We start from the raw sequence: 18,213 nt of genomic DNA on the forward strand, positions 1-18,213 counted from the left end.
AATGAAACAAAAATGTTCTGTTTAAACTGAGCAAATACAATACAGATTTGGGGATGGTGGAGGGTCTTTGTACTCACGAGAAGAACAAGTGAAACAATATGAGCATTTAATGAATTTTCAGTGTAGAAAATAATCCTTTCAGGACTAATGTGAACACAGCATTATTGTCTGCATGTTGGCGTGTGTGTGGGGATGGGATGTGTTTATGTGTCTACACGCATGAGTATACGGGCATTTGTGACCTCTCATGTGTGGTCAGTGCCTGAGTGACTCCTGTCACTGTGTGTTTGTCTCACGCACTTCACAGTGTCACCTGAGCTGCTCTTGCCCCCACCCACTTGTCCTGGGGCCTCAGGTGTATGGAGCCATTCATTCTCCTGGCAGTTACCACGTCAATAGCTGACACTCAATTTAGTCTTCCCCCACCACCATTTCCACATCCCGCTCCTTTCTTTACCTTTTAACAGGTTTCCTTTTGTTTTAGCTTGTTTTCTTTTCCCTGATTACTGTTGTTTTTCAATTTCATGGCCATTTCTCCCTCATAATCAATTTGAACAACACGCCCATTACTTATAACTGTTTGGCTGAGTTGCAATTGTCTCGGAATTCAATAATCATTTTCGTTCTTTTCTGCTTGGTAATTGAGGCAGTGAAGTGTGTGAGTGTGTTTTGCTTTTCAGTTTAGTCAACTCTGCCTGTCTCTTATTCTCTTGTTGAACTGTGTGTGTGTGTTGTGTGTGGTGAAGTCAATAGAACACCACATTAATTACACTTGATGCATAGATGACAAAGAGCATCCGTGCAGTGCACTGGTAGCATACAGTCACACAACAATGGAAACGCACACACACAAGGACACAGTATCTCTGTCTCCCTCTGTAGCATTTTAATTAAAAGCCAAAAGTCCCAAATGTTGTGAAAATGACACACACAGGCAGCCCCACCATCTACAATCAAACAAATTACATTTTCATGCTGAAAGCACAACACTAATAAATCACACTTTTCACATTTAATGCAGGATCCGGTGACAATGTGACAATGTTTTATGCTGGGTTTTCATTTCCTAATGGTTAAGCCCATACCTTTCTCATTTATTCCTTCTCTCCCTCCCTTGTCAAGTTCCATCATTGTCCTCATCTATCCTGGGTTCCTTTCTCCTGTGTGCACCTCCTGAATTTCCTGTTAACGATACTTCTTCTACCTCTTTTCCCTTGTCCTTTATCCTCCTTTCTTTCCTTCTTTTGCACCCCCCCACACACTTGCCTTTTACTCCTCATTGGGAATAGGAGGTAATTTAGAGCGATGTAGGTTAATGACAGCAGAGACTTGCGTCGGCCACGATGGCCTGGCGCCTGGGAACACGCCTGGAATCCAGACTAGGACATCTGACATCCTCTTCATCTTAGTCTATGCACTGATAAGCATTGAACAACAACAATCTCACATTATCCTGTTTTAACACAGATTAGACTGGAAGAATGCTTCTAACTGAGAAGCCATGCACCATTTTCTGTAGGCAAACCCAAACCCATCTAAGCAGGCTCATCAAGACTATCCTCTCCATCTGTCAGTATAGCATACAAGCAGACATTAATCAGACAGCTCTTGACCACATCAGACCCCCTCTCAGCCACCCTGAACATCCCTTAGTTCTCACACAGTTGTTTTTCAGCGTTCAGTCTGCTGTGCAGAGATGACACAAAACCCTTCTTTGTCTAATTGGCTCTTTAAGACACCCCAGCGATTAAAAATGTCCCTGGTGGCAGCATAGGAGGCAGTATAGCTATAGCTTCTCCTGCTGAGCTGTGACAGGCTACGTTTTGCCAACCCCCTCCCTCCCACAGCCCCACGTTATCTTTGCTTTCTTTCACTGTGATTCTCTGATTCTACAATACAAAAGGAGGCTACTTGGAGCAAAGGGGGAAGCCCTAAGGCAAACAGAGGCCCAGGCAGCAGGACAGAGGGCCATTGATGGCCAGTGCAGTGACAGAGATGCTGAAAGACACCTCCAATGGACAGGGAGAAAAAGAAAAGGCAGAGAGAAAGAACACAGATGAGTTGCATGGGCATTAATTCAGTAGACCCTAAGCAGAGGCAAAGTGACTGCAGCTCCTGTTTTGATGCAACCAAAACATCTGAAAAAGTTTCCTGGAACAAAGTGATCATCAGTTTAGGGAGAAAATTACTGCTAAATTTAACCTTGCAAAGCCACTAAAGCCCTAAATCTTCTAAGCTCAGTTTCTTCTACAAGATATTAGGCTGGGAAAAAAAAAAACAAGCATCCACTAGGAACAAACTAAGCCCATAATTCATAAGTCAACCATGTAGCAAACTATGGGGAGCAGTTTGGGCTGTGACTTTGCACTTTTCTAAACACCTAATTTATAAGACATTTATAAGAATTTGCTGATCCAGGTACAAGAGGAGAATGTGAGTATAAACAAGAAAGTCAATTTTGAGTAATACATTTAAGTTTAAAGAGTCAAAAACTGCAGTTACCTCTGCACCTTATGTATTCTACTGGCAGGATTTATATATCTAGCAACACTGATGTGCTGTGCATTTGGACACAATACAGATCTGGGGACTCTCAGGTCTGTGAGCTCTGCTCCAATGAGAAGAGACATAAGGCACATCACATTCATTAGCAGCCATTTTTTATTTCTTTGCTAATTCTTTGCTAAAGATTTGTCATGTAAAAACATAGGTATACTTGTCTATATCTGTTTTCTTGTGTATTAGCTACGTTGCAAACTTTTTAAAGTCAGTAAAACCTGACATTTTACAGAATATGTGGTTTTTTGTATTTAATTCTATTTTCAAATGGAGAAAAATTAACCACGAAGTAGCTGATTACCAGCTGTTATACCTTTGTCTGAAAAGGAATTGATGCAACTCATGCACTGGGATGGATGTGATGCACCTCGCATCACATCCATCATATCATCGTTCTTCCAGTTGGCTCACAGACGTTGGGTCCTCAGAACTGAAGACTGCAGTTGGATCCTCTTGGCCCTACCATCTGTTCAGACAGATAACAGGCATGTGTTAAAAAGCTAGTGCTGCATTGGTGTAGGCATGGAAGGATAAGATAAAAAACAAAAAAGGTCGGTTTGAGTAACAGCTTCCTAAGTTTGACGTCTTCTCAGACATCCAACCAAGGCACAGCAGCAGAGTGACAGGGTTTTACTAAGGGCCCATTCTCATGAAAGGTGAACATGCAACCTAAACTTGAGGTAATATTCTTTCACATAAGCTTTGATATGTTAGGCTAATTAAAATAAACTTACAATAAAATATGGAAGGACTGGGTTGGAATTTGCATATAAACAGTGACTCACATACACAGCAATCATTTTGTAATGTAATCCAGCAGGACTTTAACCTTGACATATTCCACTGGCTGCTACAGCACTTTTCCAGGTGATGTTATTGCGAAAACTGAGCAGAGCTGCTTGTTTTTGGTCAAACAATCTTGTGTCTGTCTATCAGAGCTTTCTTTGTCAACAGGGGGCTTCACTGAAAAACAAACAGCTTTTCTTCAGGCAGTGCTGTCTGATCATGAACTTACTGTAAGGTCAGGTAACTGAGGTTTTTTTCTACTTCTATACATCTGAACAAAGGACCAGTCTTAATCCACTAACATTGAAATTTATCCAATCAGATGTGCTCTAGGAGCAGATAAGAGCTCATGTCAAGGAAATATTTTACATATTCTGTGGTAAGCTTGAAACATTACCCGCCTGAAAGAAAATACATTTTTAGACTTTCAGAACACCATCAGTGAAACTTGTGAACCAATGCTGAAAATGTCCTGGTGTGAAAGGAATGTTTAGCAGGGTTATCTTGTCAATTTTGCTCTTAATTGTAACTTATTTTGCTTCAGCTGAGGCAAGTGCAACATCAGATAATGGCCAGTCTGAGCTGCATGGTTGAAGGCAAAGGGAGGGATCTACAACAAATATCTGGCTACATTAATCTGCAGTTTGATAGTTTTCAAAGTGCATATCTGCTATTTCACTGTTTTGGCCTCAGGCAAATTTGAGGCTTATTATCTGTTCAGCAATTAGCAGGCAATCTGCTCATTATCAAGCCAATTATCCTGCACTAATAGCATGCTTAATCAATCTCATTTTATCAATTATTACCGTTTAAGGAGGTGAGTGCCAGATAATGATGCAGTAATTTGAAGTCAAAGAGAGTTGGAGAGATAAGACCTAAGTTGTTTAGACTGTGAAGATTGTGTGTGTTCAGTGTTTGAATGCGAGTATGTGAATGTGTGTTTGTTGCATTGGACCGTTTGCAGCGCATCCTTATTACACTGTGTGTGCACACTCTAAAGGATGCTTGCCTGTGTGTGTCACTGCATGTCTATGTACAGTTGAGCAGTGAATAGGAACCTGTGAAAAGGCATGAGTGTGTAGGGTGGTGTGTGTTGTGCTTGTGGTGGCAGCTGCTCTCAGTGCGACATTGTCCTCTAGAGATAAGAGAACTGGGCCTCAGTCATAAGTGTAGGACTTATCAAAAGGGACCATGCACCATTACACAGCTATTCTGACAGCCTAAAATCCAGCATTACCATGCACACACACATACACGCACGTACACACAAAGCATATAGGTTCAAACATCACATATGGGTACATGTTTCAGTAGACAAATTCTATACTCATACAGAACCCATATGGATGCATGCATCAACAAACACACACACAGTCTGACAAAAATACACTCAGTAATAGCAGACACCCTGTTCTCCTTTCCAAACCACAGTCATTTTTACAATAACCCTGTCATGCAAGTAATCTTTGTGTTTTCCTTACACACAGGACACACTGAAATACACACACACACTGTTTCCTTGCCATTGCCCATGGATACCCACGCTGGATGCCCTGAAGGGGGCACAGAGGACAGGGTATCATTTTCAGAGAGGACCCATTGTCCCGTGTAGCTCTCGCCCCACAGGACATGGTATGTGTGTGTGTGTGTGTGTGTCATGATGAGGGGTAGAGGGTGGGGCTGAGGGGCATTAATTACCTGTGTGCCTCTCCTGCTGTGGGAGGCACAAAGGTCGCCCCCGCCAAGGGGCTAATTATTAGGAAAAGAGCTTTTTAATTTACCACTGTCTGCTTCCATTCCAGGGAGGAAGAGAACCATGTCATTCAGCACTGCTGCATGTGCATGTGTGTGTCAGTGCTGAGCACTAAAATGGCAAACCCAGCCTGCACAGGTGGTCCTCGATCTGACCCTGTGACCTCTAAGGACATACAGTTTATCTAGAGCCCTGTTGTTTCCGCCTTGACGACACCTGTCAATCAGCTAAGCTGTAATGGCGGTGGATTGAGTAACAGAGCCTGATGTCAGGTCAGATAATGTAATATGTGAGAGGAAGGAACTGGTGGAAAGACAAACAATGGTGTTGTGTCACATTGTATTACATGTGTATTCAGCAGTAAATTGTATACAAGTAAACAGTGATATCTACCTATATCCTGCCATTATTGTATTAGATTTTGATATTTGTTAGAGGGAAGATTGGAGCAGTGTTGCTAAATATGACTAAAGGCACATACACCTAAACACACATACACATACAACTAAAAATTTAGAACCTTTATTTCTACGAGTGAAAAAGAGGTGAGGAGGAAGAGGAGACATTTTGGATCATGTTGCTCCAGCTTAGAATTTGGAAGCAACGATATCAAAAGTCATAACTCACTTCAAACTAGTGTAACTGAATTTGATGTAAAAGTCTCTCTTTTTCACACACACACACACACAAACACACACGCACACACACACACACATTCATGTCACATTCCCTTTGACATCTAAACTCACCTCATCCCACCCCATTCCTTCACCAGTCTTTTAGCATGCGACACCACAGCTGCAGCCGCTCAGCAGGGGAGGGATCTGTGGATTTTTCAATCAACCCTGGCTCTATGAGCTTCTCCTCTCTCTGAGATATTCTGTCAGGTTGCTCCCTCCCAGCTCTGCCTTCCTACAGTCTGTCAGATCCTGCTCCGTCTGTTTCCCCTCGCTCCGTCTGTAAATGAGTGAACCAGCTACTCACCAGCACCCCAACCTTTCAATGCACCCCCTAGCCCGAAAGCCAGCATGGGGTCCCAGTTTCCTGACACACAATGATCTCTCAATTTGAGGGGAAGTAATCCATTTAGCCTGTGCACGCGGCCTCCATTTTGGTGCCTTTATCACAGCGTTTTCCCCTCCATCCTCCCTCCCTTTCTCCCGCCTGCTCGCGTTGCAGTGTCTCATGATTTTGCAGCCGTGAGGTTTAAGAGGGCTGAACTGATCAGCGCATGGCTGGTTTAGTCTTTTCAGTCAGGCTTGTGAATAAGCCAGGTCAATTTCTGTTACATGCTCCGACATCTGCTGGATTTGGTTGGTATTCCTGGAATGTGTATAATCTACTCCAAATGTGATATTCAAATGAGGGGTTGTTGTAGCACAATCACAGTACATATTTTTCATTTGCCACATGTCTCTGTTCCCAGACATCTTTATGTCTCGTTTTAGATGCATCTTCTTTTTGTTTCATTATTATGATTATTGACAATAAATATACATTAATTACACAAAAATCAATCAACAACTATCAGTCATTGCTTTTCAAAATAAAGTTGTGCGGCATGTCAGCCAAAGTTTAGACAAAAATACTACTTGGTTATGGCTAGAGGAAAGATGGTAGGTAAACAAACAGATGTCCAACTGGTGCTGTCAGTTTTTATACAAAAGACTGTAAATAAGTTCCCAATGTTACCTACTTTTTAATCTACAATTAAGGTAATGGGTTCATTTGAGCTTTTACTTTTGCTAATAGAAACACTTATTGTTTCCTGGGATAAAATAACAGGTGGTAAACAGCAAATAAGGATTTTATAACTTATGTTGGGGGAAAATAATAGAGCAGGGATAAAACAGAAAAAGGAAACAAAATAGGCAGCTTTAAATAACAAGCAAATGACATTTGGTCATAATATTTTTTAGTTGGAAAAATATTAAAACAGTGCAATGTGCAATATTCCAGCTTACAAGAAAATCAATCCATGCACTCAAACTGTACATTCAGTAGATACAGTATCTTTTCCCATTATCTTTATACAGTCTATACGTCTACAGCTTGTATCCACGTCATCAGGTCTAATCCAAATCACGCTACCTTTTGTTCCCAGCAGCTTGACAGGTATAGCCAAAACTAAAAGTTTTGTGGAGCGTACTTGCTCTACCTGCAGTGTAGTAAGTAATTCAAAAGAGACCTTTAGGCTCAGCAGAGTAGAAGTAATGTTTAACATCAGGGGAAGAGAGCAACAGAAAAATCTCCTCTGAAATGAGAGCGACTGGTCGGCTCCAGCCTCTGCAGCGAAACTAACCGGCTAAAGGTGTCAAGCTAAGAGGTCACGACTTGCACACACATACAATAAGACATATGCACACACAAGCTGAAGATGGGCCTCTGTTTCCATGGGAACAACCTGCCAAATCCTGTGAGTGAGATGTATTTAAATGGAAATCTATCTGTTCTCCGCTGCCTGCACATATCCAGATTCCTTTCAGGCACCCCCGTTAGTCTCTCCTCACCCCTTGTCTCGGTGCATTTGGCCACGGCTGGTCGAACTGCAAAGACAGCACAGCCCAGAGGTTTTTAAGCAGATTACTGAACCCACAGTGAAACCAGAGGGGGCTGCGTGTGCGTGTGTAGAAACTAATAAACGCAGAAAAAAATATATAAACAACAAAGAGATCCGGGGAAATGAAGTGAGAATTAGAGGAGGCAATGATTTAATTCAAATTGTCATTTTCCCAGCTTGACACAGAGATAGAATAAATCTAGTTTTAATGCAATAAATGAGTGGTTTGGGTTGAAAACCTCGAAAAACATGTTTTCACTTTGTCATCATGGACTATTGAATGTGGCCAGATGAAAGAAAATGGCAATTTTACAATTTTAAATAAAATCAACAAAAATAATTAACAACACATCAAAGGGTGTTAAAGGTAAAAATCTCTCAGAAGAGCTAAAAAAAAAATTCTATCAGCACGACCTCTAACATGAGTGAAACAAACCAAATTAAGTTTAGTTGGACTTAAGAACTGAAATGGCTTCAGAAAAGGACTCTGTTTGCAGTCAGTGTGGACAGGAGGGACTGTGACGATCACTCTATCCAATCCACACACGGGCTTGAAAAAATGGAAAGCTCTCCTCACTGAAAGAAATTCAGCCAACAAGTTGAACTGGAAACCTGGAAAACATAATGTAGCACTTCCTGAAAGATCTTGAGCCTGTAAAGCAGCATTGGTTCCCTTGACCTGAAACATCCTGATGTTTATTGATAAATCTGCCTGCTTTACCCGCCAGGATTTAAAACTGAGCTCCAGTGGTAATGAATTGATTTAATTGAGAAGACAAAGAGACTGATAAATACCAGGTACAAATCCAAGGCCCCATGATCCGATTTCAGAGCAGGTCATTACATGTCTCTTAACATCCTCAGTAGTGTTAGCCTTGAGTAGACACTGATAACTTGAGCCATTAACGTTAGCCTCGATCAGGATCCTTAGGGAGTACACAGTATGGAGGATGATTCTTCTTGTTCTAGCAGCTCTGCCGCCCACAGCCTCGCTCCTTAGTGTTTACCTATATATTTTACTCTGACGGAAGGAACAAATTAATCAGCTAGTGCTCTCTGTAGCACAGTGCAAATGTGCTGTTGCACCTAATGATAGTTTGAGGTTAATTTGTACACCTCCAAATGCGTCTCCTGTGGAATGAAAGAGAGAGAGAAAGAGAGAGAGTGTGTGTGTGTGTGTGTGTGGGTGTGGGCGTGCGCACACACACACACACACTCACACACACTTTGCTTATGCTACATTTACTGCACTCCCCTGGGCTAAGAAAGTGCCGTTCCCATGGAGGTATTAATGAATCACTTACAGCTGCATTAGATATAAATAGATACTCCAGCCTGTTTTACATTTTAATACACATCATTTAGTCTTCTTTTACCACTTTTTTTAGCAACTTATATCTGTTTTTGTTATAGATAATCACCAATCTGATATTGTATCATATTTTTGTAGCATTTACAAAAAAAATCTTTCTTACTACATAGGGACAAATATTTTTTTAGGTCCACAGTATTTAGTTAAATTGAATAGCTTAATTAATTGTAGATTTTCCTTGTAGCTTTCATCAGTTTAGAACCATAATTATGGTGGTTACTGCAAATAATGTTAATTATACAACAAAACATAAGCTTAGATATAAGTTAAGACAGGTGGGTTAATATCAAGAAATACATTGTGTTTAGGATTCAAAATGCAGCAGGAGCCATGTTAAAGGAATATCTTAACCCCACAACTCATCCACAATAGGTTTCATCACATTTCAGTCATATCTTCAAGCTTCCCTCCTTAGATATTACTGTCGGAATATTTTACAGATATTAACAAATAGTAGAGACCTCAATATCAATAATTAGTGGGAAATACCGTGTGTGTGGGATTGAATCTATGACATTTAAAATCTGGACATAAGACATTTTCCAGATAGGATGAGCGACAATGTTGTGATTGGAGATCATCCAGCCCAGATTTCATCGAATACTCTATGTGTCTGGACAGTTCTCTGGATACTGTTTTGTTTTGTGCAGTGAAAACAGAACAGTTGAAAGTTGATGTTGCAAATACCACAGGTGTGGGTGCTGAGACCAACAGGCAACCTGTTTCCTGCTGCAGTCTTCATGCTAAGAAACCCAACCAGATACAGTATCAGTTCTGACTTAATATCTGCACATAATAAGTGTTTTCTCCTAAATAGTATTTGTATTTTTGTTTGTATTTGCATATGCAAAGTGGTGTTTAAACCTTAAAGCCCAGCATTTGATCACACCTCTGTTTGGCACGACAGCTAATGACGAGCAACATAGGAACAGTGAGACAGCAGATACTGTCACTCAGCATGACACTGCTCATTATCTAGGCAAACTCGCATTTAATGAGCATAAATCTAGATATGAGTTTAGGAAGACTAGTGCCTTATGACCTCATCATTGTTTACATCACCTTTGTAGAAGTGATTGGTGGGATTTAGGCAGCTGAGTGACATTATGTGTCTCTGTGTAGTCGTCAGTGTAAAATGTTCATTGCGATGTCATTTGCTCTTTGAATGGTAAATGGGGATGGTGTTAAAACAGTGGCGTAGTGCAACTGTACTAAAAAGTCATGCTGCGTGCATCTGTCAAAAACTTGGATCAAGGACACTGGCAACAAAAGGGAATCAAGTAAATATCTGAACCACCCATTTTTACTGATGAAGGAATGACACTGAAAAAATGAGACTTCATGAATTATTTAATTTACATCCTGAACAATTTCAACTCGGCCTGCTGAAACTAACCAGAAGAAAATAAAGTGGTCTCGCAGTTGTTTCAGAAACATTTCCCAAAGCTTTGTTGTGTTTCCAGACGTCCCCCCCCCCCACCCCCCCGATAAAATGATTTTCTTTGTTACAACGCACCTCTGGGTTGTGCTGTAGATTCAGTGTGTGAGATGTTTTCCTGTGTTCCCTGCCAAACGCCCGCTATCCCCCGAGCATGTTAACGACCACCCCAGATGGACTGCATCACTTCCTCTGAGAGCAGCCTGCGACTGCTCAAAGCCACAGAAAGAGGCAGACAGGGAGAGAGTTCAGCAATAGATGATAGTTTTCCATTTTACATCACAAGCTCGCACGCTTCTGAGGAGGTGGCCAAGGTCAGTGCCAAGCCTTAAATAGTAGATTTTTACAACATAACATTTTTTATTAATACACTTTAAAACATTGTGCTCACAAGGGAGATTAATAAACAAATAGGTGATCATATTAGGTTTAAACAAATTGTTCTAAATAGTAAAATCTAAGGTGTCGAAAACTTTACTGCTCAAGCATTGTACTTTTTGTGAGCTGTGGTAACATTATAAACCAGGAGTATAAGCTACAGGGACCCTGTGGGACACAGGGACACTGTGCCCAGGCCTTTAGAGGCTAAAGGTCAAATAAGTGTTGTGTTAAGTCCCTCTACCATGTTACGTATAACAGAAATACATAGTAAAATCTTGATACTGTAAAGACACAGGGGGGCCCAGGCAAACAGCCCCCCCAAACCAACCATGTAATTTTTCTTCTAGTTTTTAAAATTTTGTATCATGTGACCAGAACGTTGTGCTTGTTTCAGTGCAGTAACAGATCCATCTAACGTTGTATGTATGACAGTTACAGGCAGCTACTGTGGCTGACTGTCCTAACAAATGGTCTCCATCTGTCCTACTGAACGTAGCTTAGAAGGGGCCCCACTCAGGGAGTTTTGGGGGAAGCTGTGGTCCACAATGTACCGGTTTATAGTTGTTGCAAAACGTGCCAGTTTGAGGGGCCATCTGGAGGCCCTTTTCCCAAAGTTTTAGGGAAGGATTTTTTTGTCTGGTTTGCCTCTTCTGATGGCACACGGCTGCTCACTCTCTCCAGAACCACAGGCAGGCAAATTATTGTCGCGTCACCTTAGTCACCTTCAAATCCACCTCCACCTTCACACACCTTACTGCTCTCAGCTGTCAGGCCCAGAGAGAAACACCCGACATTGGCTATGCACACCTAGGAAACTCCCAGTCCCGAGTTCTCGCCTCTAACTTTCCACTCAGATCCTTAAGCCAGGATGCAATGTGATGAATGTCAAAGTGGAGCAATGCCAGCCTCCAACTCCCTGCTCCAAGCTCAATGCTAGTCCAGGGACTTTCTGGATGGATATCCACCCACCCCAAAACAACTTCCTCATGCTCCCTTTCTTTATATTTCAGTTCTCACACATGAAAAATCCCACCCCAATCACTGTTGTCTGTAGGACCTGCTCTCTCTCATAACGCTGTGGTGTTTGTGGTCCATTTTGTCTAAATCAATATGTGCAAAATGGAGAATAAATTAGATCATTTTGACATTTGGATGCGTATGTGTTTGTATTTTTTTTCAGATGGCGCTCCAGAAGGTCAGATGGAGATGTGGTTTCATGTTTAGTTTGGATCCACACTGACAGTGATTTGCTCAGCTTCTGCTACATCTCACATTGTTGTAATGTAATGGGATGTGAGCCACAAGGTCAGTTTGTTGGCGCACACGTGTGTGTTTTTGTTTTTGGTACTGTGCAAATTTCTTCTTTTCTGTGTATTTTTTTAGTCCGCCAGTGTTTTTATGTGTTTATGTGCATGTTTGCATTGCTTTCTCACTTTGTCTCCCTATCACTGTGTGTTTGTGCACTGGTGTTTGTGTGTGGTTAGTTGAGGTTGATGAGAAACCCGGCATTTGGCAGGGGAGCCATTGTGGCTGCTGCTCTGTTTATACAATTTTCTGGCTTGGTCGTTGTGCAAAGCATACTGTCTACCTCTAGCCCTGCAAACACCCATACACATACCCACACACGCCTCTGTAGTTTTCCTTTTTGCATAATTCACTACTGTAAGAATCTGCCATAAAACCTGAGTTAAAAGTCAGTCAGATCAGGATGAAAATTAAAATGAATCAGTCCTGTAAACCCCCTTATGCTTCACGCAGCAGCGAATGAGTCAGTGACTTGTGTTGATTCCACAGCTTTAATGAAAGACTGAAGCAACAAAACAATTTAACATCTCTCATTTATAAATTACCATACTGTACAGTTTGACTTATATTGTAGTTTAGATTTATTATTGCTCATATGTAAATTCTGTCTCTTGTGTTTAAAACATTTATATCCCTCTAACAAATAACACATTGTGCGATAGCTTTTGGTGCTTACTTAACTCTCTGCACCATGAGTTATGAAGAGTAAAGGGTTTTGGGGGGGGAAAGAATGTGAAAATTTAACATAGTCAATAGATTTAACCATAGCCACAATCTTTCTGTAACCCTAACTGTGTTTTTTAGTCTCAACCCATAACGTCATCTTCAACCCAAAACATAATCCTTCCCTATGCCTCACCAAACTTAATTTTTTATAATACTGTCCTGCTATAAAACTAGTGTTGTCTCAATGTGGTTGTTAATGGTGGATGTCATACTCACTACTGTTGATCATTTTAAGAATTATGTCATAAGAAATAACATGTAAAATTAAAAATAAAATTACAGAAGGGTGGGAGGGTAAAAAAACTCTCTGTTGCCTCAGGTCAGTGGTCTCCTGCTCTTTAATAGATGGTCAATTCTTCCATCTTTTATAACCCTATTGAGTTTTTCTGATGTAGTTAGAAGCAGATATTTCTCTCAGGCACTATACAAACCTAACAAGCTTCAGTGGTCAGAGGCTCGTACAGTATGTGGTCGTGAAACCGAAAGGGACAAGTCCAGAGGCACAATGAGTGCAGAGTAATGACTGAAGTCAACACAGATGTTCATAGCTGCTGGACAGTAAGAAGAAAAAGGCAAACGTAGAAGGAAAGAAGCAAAAAGGGGAGTAAGCAGTGAGCAGTAAGTGGAAATTATGCCTCTGCTTATAAAATTCCTATGTTGCGGTTGGTCTGTATCGCGGATCTTACACTGTAATATTTTGCCTTCACATGTCTGTGTTGACTGAACTCTTGCTCCTAATTCAAAACACTTTTGGTTCCTTCCTTAGAAATCTGGCAAGAAAATACATCCTGGGGTGTATCTGGAAAGTGTCTAGTTAAGCTGAGTTACATTTTCACTTGACATTCAAATCTACCTCTAACATAGTCAAATTGGATTTGTCCTTGCTTTGCCAAAACACAGATTGCTGTTTACATCTGTCTTTTTCTTACTATTTACATGCTGCAAATGTGCCAGTAAACAACTTGTCTTCATTTTTGTATTGTCCCAACAATCTATTACTTAGCAAGATGTTGAACTTACTAAGCTCCCTGTCACCTGAGTGGATCAACAAAACAAAGCTTTCCATTTACATGACACCAAATGCGTCGGTTTTCACATCAACAGCTGAATTTGTTGATGCGATGTTAGGTGCTCTGTCAGTGTATTTACATCTGGACTTAATGCCAAAGTCCGAATGTAGTCCAGAACTACAATAAACTGTTTTTCCATTTATTTGCAGTAAATGTGCTAAAAGGAACATGTTGTACATCTTTTTGGCAGCTTCCTGCTGCAATTTGGCTATCACAACCAATTTTCCAGATTAGACAAGGACAGTTTTAGTTTGGAGCGGTTACAGGACATTTGGAGGTTCTAGCAGTGAAAAAAAAGAAAAAGAAAAAAATGCACATTGGAGTTGTATGATAGCTGACATATCTTTGTGGTGTGAGCTGCTGTGTGATCCAAGCCTTTATGTTGAACCATCATAAGAACTAGAGGTTTTGTAGTGGTCGGGCTTTGATGGGGTCCATATTTTGTAGACTTTAAATCTCTGTGGTAAATTCCCTTCTGACTTGTTTACCAAGGACAGAAGGGTTTGGTGCAGGAAATTAGTTTTTGCCATAAGGATATCGAGAGCCTTCAAATTAAGACATTGCACTAAATTTTCTAGCAATCTTGTAAACACGAGTTTACCAGATTACTAGAAAATTAATAGCGACTGTTTCCAGGCACCCATTTTGATGTGTTCTTCTGTTTTGTTATTCTTTATTGTTAAACTGTTAAATATAGCCCCCTTAGGAGTTCTTGGACAAAATAATTCCAGTGGTCCCTGGCAATATGACATTATGCATGGCAAATTAAAGTTTGTAAAATGACAGGAGCTGGTTAAAAGACTTGGATGCAGACAAGGACAAAAGGCTAAAGCGTCCCCAGGGAGGTGTGGAAGAGTGGAAGATGCTGTGTAGGGTAAATCTGAGTCAATAATTACATTCTTTGTATGAGTCATAACTTAAATCTTAACACAAAGACATGGAACATGTCATACTGTATAGTGTGACCTAACACTTCCAGAGAATATAATTTGGTAACATAAACAACTCCACCTAGAATTCATGGACAAAAAGATCCTTCAGGACTGAGAACTGCCTTTATAAAATGTTCTTTAGAGTCAAAATAAGCCAGTTAAAATTGTTTCTACATCCACAAGTATGTTTTACAAATACATGCTACACTTTAAACCAGGATACATCTAGAAACACCAGTTTGCAAAAATGTAAACAAAGATATACTACAGGCTTACAATGGGACTCCAATGTGACGGAATACGAGTAGCTGATGGCTTTGAACTCTTTATTCTGCAATGTGTTGGTGTGTGCACGTACCTCCCAATAGAATTTGTGAAAACATTTTCATGCATATTAAACAACATACAATGAGCTGATTAAAAAGCAGCTTATTGCATGGATACAAACTCAGCTGTACTTATTTTGGGGCAGGGAGCGAAGAAATTAGCCACATAAGTTATTGAAACTGAATTTACACTGACCAGTGCAGGTAATATTAAAGTCAGCTCACAAACTCTGGACAGAAATATATCCAGTCCAATTGAGAATAGTGTCTTTTTGGCTGTTAAATATGTTGAAATATTACAGAGAAAAACAGTAGTGACATAATGCGAGGGACTACTGGAAGCTTAGAGAAATCCATCAATAAATGTTGAATCTAGTGATCTACTTTAGTGATGTATTGTACCACTTCATTTGAAGAGCAGGCCGTATGAGTCCATAAATCACATCATCAGCACCACAAACTGCCAAAAGCACACACTCTGCTTTAATGGATACAGAACAAATGAACTGATAATGCAGTTTCATAAATACTGTAATACCAATAACGGAAGAAGCATTGTATGATATTCAACAAAGTCAGGGATGGAGCCTCACACTGAACTGAAGTTGGAGCACAAATGGACCGGTCTGTTATGGCAAAATCAGTGTGTGTGATCATTTTGACACTTGGCCACATTGTTAGGGGAATATTAATGTAGTGTCATTCAGCATCAGTGGCATAGATTTAGGAGCACAGTGATCACATTTGGTGGTTGCATGTAGCCCCATTTGTCTCTCCTGAAGCCTAATGTGTAAAGTCCCCAAAATACTTGCCTACCATTATAGGCAGACCCACACTGTTGGACAACTTGGAATGCTACCAAATTTAGTGTTATTTTTACTTATTTAAAATATCAGCTAATAACTAAGAACATTAATTTCTGAATTACTTTGCATTAGTTGCTGAAATGTGAAGAGTCTATTGCATTAAGCACCTTTCAGACATATCATAATGACAATACGAGCATGTTGGATCTTGGTTAAATTTTCACGTTTTGATGTGATGCATGTCTGAATTATGTTCCTTCCGCTTAAAGTAAAAGCAGAGTAAGATAAATGGAAAATGGCTGATAGAGTCAAAGAAAAAAAAAAATCAATACCGTTTTTTTATCTGGGATTCATTCTCTCTACTCTCTCCTTGACCAGGGCTTGAAAACCACAGTAATAATTTGAATCCACTTAATAGATAAATGCCCAGTAAAATGTTTTATATTCAGCAAGAGAGTAACAACCCAGCTTAATATGCTTGTGCACAGTCAGACTCCATGGAACAGGCAGCAGTTCCCCGCTCCAATAAAGTTAAACAATGAAATTGATGCAAATGCGTTAGATTCACAGGAGATGGAAAATGGAGCAATGAGTGTCCCTCAAGCTCACGAGGGTAATTATTTAAAAATTTTATGGCAACATATGTTTTAAAAACATATGTGATTCAACCTAAGAGAGTAGAAACTGTATTCTGCCATGCGGCTCTTTCAGTTAACGTGCTGTCACATCTGAACAACGCTGTAATGAATATGAATGTTAAAGTCACCTGTCAATGACAGTGCCAGAAATGTTAATGTGTTTTCTGTCTAATAAAGTATTTAACCCCAACATTTAAAAAGGTACAAATATGTTTATAAAATAAATAAATAAATAAATAAATAAAGCCAGTGATTTTATCGGTTGACAGGACTGAGCCTTTAAATGCTCATTCATGATGCTGGCCTTTATTAACAGAACGAGTGAATCAAAGTGACCTCACACACCTTAAACTGACCAGGTTTGGATTAAACAGAAGTCACTGTTTTAGTGTAACTGGTGTCAGCCAAGCCTTACTATGTTAAATGTAAATAAGCAGAACTTATTAAGACGAGCCAGTTTGCCTCATCCCCTCGTGTGTTCACTCATGTAATGACTGTAGCAGCAGCAGCAGCTGCCGCTGGTTCCCTCTGTGAAAGTCACCTTCCCTCTCTTTGTTGCTATCGCACCTGTTTGTAATTGGCTCCGATTTGAGGAGTAATGTTTTGCACCTGTGTCACTCGGCGACACTCCGGCCAATCAGGAGCAGAGGTTGTAAAAGTCTTCCTATGAGGGAAAAAGTCGATTTGACTTGAAAGAGGAGCTGGGATTGATGCTGGGCCTTTAGGGGAGGTTTTCAGTGAAAGGCTCTCAGAGCAGAACAGCCTGGATTTATTCCAGCAGTGAAAAAGATACGCGAGATGGGACAGATAAGTCTTTAGCAGGATGAATGTAGCTGAAAACACGATATTCAGTTGATATAGTATTTCATATTGGTAGGTTCATGTTTATTTGGCTCTTTTCTTGCAAATAACATTCAGATACTACAAGTTTCTGGCTCTGCTTTTCTTTCCTCTGTGTGTGTGTTTGTGTGTGTGTGTGTGTGTGTGTGTGTGTGTGTGTGTGTGTGTGTGTGTGTGTGTGCGTGCGTGTGTTTGCATCATGGGGGATTAACAGGTTTGAAGGGCTGACAGCTTGGTGACAAGCTCAGTTTGACTCACCAACTTCGTTTGTGATCAGTACAGTATGAAATGCACTCACACAGACACTTTATCATCATTCTCCAATGGACCTTCACACACACAGATAAAAAGGAATGCCCCCCCACACACACATGCACTCCCTCTCTTGAGCAGACACAAGTGAAATGATCTGGCCGTGTAGACTTTCTGGCTCTGTCCTTCTTCTTCGCTTTTCTTTGTTACTTCCCCCTCTTTCCCATTCCTTTCTCATACAGTAACAGGTCAAATATTAATAAAACAACATGTGTTGTCATCAGAGCACTTGGACGTGATCTAGTGTTGAGCAGCAAAGTTAATTCTAAACATTGAAAGTTGTGCTCAGGATCAACTGCAGAGCTTCTCAGTAAGAACTGACTGATTATACCGTGTCAAAGAAATATATCTAAACCAAAATTATATCCTTTTTAAGCTTTTAATACATTTTTCTTAAGAAAAGATACTG

This window comes from Channa argus, chromosome 6 (genome assembly GCF_033026475.1).
Source record: "Channa argus isolate prfri chromosome 6, Channa argus male v1.0, whole genome shotgun sequence".
NCBI lineage: Eukaryota > Metazoa > Chordata > Actinopteri > Anabantiformes > Channidae > Channa > Channa argus.